This window comes from Thamnophis elegans, chromosome 13, assembly GCF_009769535.1.
Source record: "Thamnophis elegans isolate rThaEle1 chromosome 13, rThaEle1.pri, whole genome shotgun sequence".
Taxonomy (NCBI): domain Eukaryota; kingdom Metazoa; phylum Chordata; class Lepidosauria; order Squamata; family Colubridae; genus Thamnophis; species Thamnophis elegans.
Genome location: NC_045553.1, coordinates 4,656,654 through 4,662,653, shown reverse-complemented (window position 1 = coordinate 4,662,653; position 6,000 = coordinate 4,656,654). Strand labels below are relative to the sequence as shown.

At 48.7% G+C, this 6,000-nt stretch overlaps 1 protein-coding gene across 1 annotated transcript in view; it reads left to right on the top strand.

Annotated features, from left to right (window-relative positions):
• Positions 1 to 5,070: 5,070 nt before the first annotated feature.
• Positions 5,071 to 6,000, top strand: part of CIT (citron rho-interacting serine/threonine kinase) — a 156,677-nt gene continuing 155,747 nt past the window's right edge. The window contains 1 exon segment of the mRNA XM_032228836.1: positions 5,071 to 5,166. The gene's annotated coding sequence lies outside the window, so the exon portion shown is untranslated.

Sequence of the window (6,000 nt, the reverse complement as noted above, 5' to 3'; positions counted from 1 at the left end):
AAAGATTTCAGGGCCAAGTCAGACAAAGGCAATTACTAATTTGGGGAAGGAAAATAAAATAAGGCGTAGGAGGGAAATTGCCAAGTCTTTCCAAAGATAGAAATAAGTGCAGCAACACACACAGACGCACAGAGCCAAAAACCTTGAATTCCGCTTAAATTCAGAAAAAACACAAGAAATTTGGGCCTCTGGTTTTGCTCGGGGGTTTTTAACAATGGAGCATTGGCTCCGGAACTAAATCCTTGGCTTACGACGATAACTGAGCCAAAATCGCTACTGCTGAGTGAGACGCTCAAATGAATTTTGCTCCCATTGTACGACCTCTCTTTGCCACAGCTGTGAAGTGGAATCCCTGCGGCTCTTCCGCTAGTAGGAGGGTTGTTAAGCGAGCCAGCTCCCCCGCGGACTTCGCCGGGCAGGAGGTCGCAAAAGGGGGATCGCGTGACCCGTGACACTGCGACCGTCGTAAATATGAGTCAATTGTCAAGCATCTGAATTTTAATCCTGTGACTAGGGGTGTGTGGCAATGATCGTGTGAAAAACAGTCATATGTCACTAATATGGGTCATTTTAGCGACCCCATAAGGATGAAAGGCTCAGTCAGCCTTGAGCTGGTCAGGATTGAACTGCTGACAGATGGCAGAATTAGCCTGCAATAGTGCATTTTAACCACTGGAAGGAAGGAAGGAGGGAGGGAAGGAAGGAAGGAAGGAAGAATAGGCTGAGTCAACCTTGAGCCAGTCAGGATTGAACTGCTGGCAATGAGCTGCAGTACTGCATTCTAACTGCTGGGAGGGAGGGAGGGGGAGGGAGGGAGGGAAGGAAGGAAGGAAGGAAGGAGAAGGAAGGAAGGAAGGAAGGAAGAAAGAAAGAAAGAAAGAATAGGCTGAGTCAACCTTGAGCCAGTCAGGATCGAACTGCCGGCAATGAGTTAGCTGCAGTACTGCATTCTAACGCTGGGAAGGAGGGAGGGAGGGAGGGAAGGAGGGAGGAAGGAAGGAAGGAAGGAAGGAAAGAAAGATTGAGTCAACCTTGAGCCGGTCGGGATCGAACTGCTGGCAGTGAGTTAGCTGCAGTACTGCAGGAAGGAAGGAAGGGAGGAGGAAGGAAGGAAGGAAGGAAGGAAGGAAGGAAGGAAGGAGGGAGAGAGGGAAGGAAGGAAGGGAGAGGGAGGAAGGAAGGAAGGAAGGGCAGATTGAGTCAAGTGAGACACTCACTTGACAGGATCTTGCAGTCAGGATCGAACTGCTAGCAGTGAGTTAGCTGCAGTACTGCATTTTAACCACTAGGAAGGAAGGAAGGAAGGAAGGAAGGAAGGAAGGAAGGCAGACTGATTCAACCTTGAGCTGGTCAGGATCGAACCGCTGGCAGCCGGCAGAATTACCCTGCAGTACCGCATTCTGACCACTGCGCCACCAACCGGTCTCCTAACACGGGACAGTAATGACGGCCTGACTCCAGCATTCATTTACAAAAAAAATGTATTGACCATCTTCTTTGATCTCTTTGCATGTCTTCTGAAGGTCCAAAGATGCAACTCCTCGTGGAAGGGGAATGAGTCCCCGGAGTCTTCTTTTAGGGCCGCCAGAACAGCCGAAAGGAGCCGGCCCGTTCTGGACCGACCTCTGTTCCGCCTCGCAAGGCTGGCTTTTCCCGGGGCTGGCTCCTTTCGTGGGGTTGAGGGCATGCTGGAAACCAACGGCGTACTTCTGCAGGTCTCGGCTGAGCCAGCCGGTGACGTTCCCTTTCTCGCAGGAGCTTTGCTTGAAGAAGCACACCGAGCCTTCGGTGTTGGACAAACTTCTTCTCGTCTCGGATGACCACGATCTCCCTCTCCCCCAGATCGATTCCCTCGGGGGCCTCGGCCTCGCCGAACTCCCCGGAGACGGACAGGGCGTCCTGGTTTTGATCCTTGGCGTTCAGGCTGGAGACGTCGACGAAACAAACCAGCTTCCTTTGCTTGTCGGTTTGAACTTTGTCATCGAACAGGCTGACTTTGCAGAGCCCGGCTGGGCAATTCATCCAGTCGATGTCCGGCGTCATCATGGTGACTGGGACCATGTATTCGGCGTTGGGGCATTCTTTGTGCGGAAGGTTGGCCATGATTCTGCAAGACTGAAAGATTGGTGTGCCAGCCTCTTCACCTTCCCATGCTCTTCTGCTGCCAAGGGGCCCTGGGCCAGGGCAAGGAGGGGTCCAGGTGTTGTGACATCATAAAGCAGGTGAGATACACAGGTGACAGCTTGTAGGAGAAGAGCAGGCAGAGATGGAGGGAGGGAGGGGTTAAATGTGCTATTTGTTCTGACTGAGGCTCCCCCCAAAAATGGATTCCTGGTCCTGGCAAAACCCCTTTTATTAAACACACGTGAATTCCTCTCATTCCCATTCAGCAAGAGGCCTGGCAAACAGCCTTTCAAAGGAGTATTTATGACCACAGACCTTATCTATCTTGGAAAGCTGCCATGTGAATCTTTTCCAAACGCAGGGCTGTGCAAGGAAAGACAAGTCTCCGAGATTCATGGACAGATCTTCACACTCCTGAAACAAACGAATGAACCAATTGTTTCTTGCAAAAGCCCCCTCCCCTTTCGCTCCTCTTTTATTCCCTATGTTAGGGGCAATTCACCGTCCCCTGTGGCCTTATTCCCTAGTCGACCCCTGTTCTTTAGCTGTTCCCTTCGTCTGACAGCTCTGCGCTGGGCACACTGGGAACAGGCTCCAGCTGTTCCTCTGCCTCACTGCTGTCTAGCTCCGAAGGCAGCTGAGAACTGCCAGACGGCCTCGACCCCCTCTCTGCCTCCGACACAGAGCCCTCGTCCGAGCCTTCTCCAGCCTCCAGGACTGGCCCATGCTCCCCCAACCTTCTCACTGTCCGACTCTGCTGCCAGCTCCATGGCCACTGACAGGCCAGTGACTTTTTTGTTTTTTTTGAAAATGTTTCGCTCTCATCCAAGAAGCTTCTTCACCTCTGACCGGATGGTGGGGAATGGGTGGGTTTATATTCTTTGCAGACTGCTGGTCATAAACAGGAACAGTCGTAAGTCATTTTTTCAATGCTGTGGTAACTTCGAATGGTCATTAAGCGAACTGCTGTAAGCATTAATATCAATAAATGGCATGAATCAAAAATATTAATGCATTAATTTACTTAATAAACGTGTTGCAGGAACCCAGGTTTGATTAATAGGATGGGAGGCAATATACAAAGCTTAAAAACGGGCTAACTCATATTGCTCTCTGTTTGTGTGTGTGTGTTTTTTTTTTTAGTATTATTAGCTGCCTGTCTCACCATGAGATGACTCTGGGCAACTTACAATGTTAAGAATAAAACAATTCAAATTAATTCTTTATCTCTCTCTCTATTCTCTATCTACCTATCTCTATTCCCTCCCTCTCTCTTATCTATCATCTATATCTGTCTGTCTGTCTGTCTGTCTGTCTGTCTATCTATATATCTATCTATATCTATCTATCTATTATCTATCTATCTATCATCTATATCTATGTCTGTATTCTCTACCTACCTACCTCTCTCTATTCTCTCCCTCTCTCTATTCTTTTATCTACCTACCTACCTACCTATCTAGTCTGTATTCTCTACCTACCTCTATTCTCTCCCTCTCTCTATTCTATCTGTCTGTCTTCTCTCTACCTATCTCATTCTCTCCTCTCTCTATTCTATATCTATCTATCTATCTATCTATCTATCTATCTATCATCTATCTATGTCTGAATTCTCTACCTACCTACCTCTCTCTATACTCTCCGTCTCTCATTCTTTCTATCTATCATCTATATATCTATCTATATATATATCTATCTATCTATCTATCTATCTATCTATCTATCTATCTATATATCATCTATCTATCTATCTATGTCTGTATCTACCTACCTACCTCTCTCTATTCTATCTGTTTGTCTCTATTCTCTCTCCCTATCTCTATACTCTCCCTCTTTATTCTGTCTGTCTGTCTATCTACCTACCTCTATTCTCTCCCTCTCTCTATTCTTTTTATCTACCTATCTATCTATCTAGTCTGTATTCTCTACCTACCTCTATTCTCTCTCTCTCTATTCTATCTATCTCTGTCTTTCTCTACTTATCTCTATTCTCTCCCTCTCTCTATTCTTTCTATCTATCTATCTATCTATCTATCTATCTATCTATCTATCTATCTATCTCTGTATTCTCCTACCTACCTCTCTCTATTCTCTCTCTATTCTATCGTTTGTCTCTATTCTCTCCCTCTCTTATTCTATCTATCTATCTATCTATCTATCTATCTATCTATCTATCTATCTATATCTATCTATCTATCATCTACCTACCTACCTACCTACCTACCATTATATATAGTAATGTATCCATGGATACATTATGTATGTATTTACTCTTTTTAACATTGCAAGCAGCCAAAAGTCACCTCGTGGTGAGACAGGCACTTAATAATAATAATAATATTATTTGTTATAACATTCATTTATTAGTTCTAAATAATAATAGATACAACATTCAGGATCCATTTTCGCAGGAGCCCAGCTCTGCACTGCCTGGCTTCGGTTTTGCCTTAACGCGTGCACGCTTCCACTCCTGCTTGAGGCAGGGGGTTGGACTAGATGACCTTCGAGGTCCCCTCTTGTCCTATCCTTCCCTGCGGGAAAACCACCGTCATGGTTGCCCCCTATGGGTTTGGTGAGCTCACGGGTCAGCCAAAGGGCGCCACCAGCTCAGAAAAGAAGGGGGGGAGAGAGCGAGCGAGCAGCCGAACACGTAACACGCGTCGTGCGAACGCAGCTCCCATCGCGGGACACGTGACCTCCCCCGCCCCTCCCCTTCGAGGATCACGACCGTTGGGCTCGCTTGGCCACGCCCCCGAGACGCGTCGGCAGCGCGCGGCCCACGCACGCAGGCGGACCCCGCCCATATTCCCCCAGTGACGTCATCACCGGCGGGGATTGGCGGAGAGCGCGGATGACGCCAAGAGCGGTGGGAGGGGCTGGCGTAGATGGGGGCGGGGCTTCCCGGCTGGCTCCGTTCAAACGCCGATGGCGGGAGCGCGGCGCGGCGGGTCGTTGCGAGGGACGGTCGCTGAAGAAGCTCGCCGTTCTCGCTTCCAGGAGGGCGGCGGACGCTGGGCCCTGGGCCCTGGGCGCTGGGAGCGAGTAAGCCTCCAGGGAGCAAAGCGCGGGAGGCGCGGGGGGGCTGCCCAGCCCGAGGGGCTCTCTGCACATGCTCAGGGTGCTTGCTTTCTCCGCTTCTCCTGAATGGAAGAAGCGAACCTGGAATGCAATAGAATGTAGAACCCGAGTTTCCAGGGTTTGGACGTTCAGGAGCCACAGAACAGGGAAAACCGAGGACAGAAGAGCAGAGTTTGGAAGGGGCCTTAGAGGTCATCTAGTCCAGCCCCCCTGCTCGAGAAGGAGACCCTATATGATGTCAGAGGAGTGGCTGGGCCCAGTCTCTTCTTCACCTTAACCAGTGTTTCAACCTTGGCAACTTGAAGATGCCTGGACTTCAAGTCCCAGAATTCCCCAGCCAGCAAATGCTGGCTGGGGAATTCTGGGAGTTGAAGTCCAGACATCTTCAAGTTGCCAAGGTTGAGAAACTGCCTTAAACCATGGCAAGGATTCCCTTAAGGGTGGCAAGGAAAAAGTTTTGAAATGGGGGCGCTGAACGGATGTCTCGCTTAGCAACCTAAATCTGGGTCCCGGTTGTGGTCATAAGTTGGGGACAACCTGCATAAATCGTGTTAGAGTTGTACGCCGTATAAATGGTTCAGTCCCTATTGGGAAGTAAAAAACCTGTTTTGATAGTGTCAGCTGATAACTCTGCATTACAGATTCATGCTGCCTGAGGATTTATGAAATGCCTTTGCTGTTATAAGTGTGTACACTGAGAGTTTGTGCACAGGAGACAAATCCCTTGTGTGTCCAATCACATTTGGCCATGAAGACTTCTGTTCTCTTCCCTACCTACCCTAAATTCTTATTCTATTC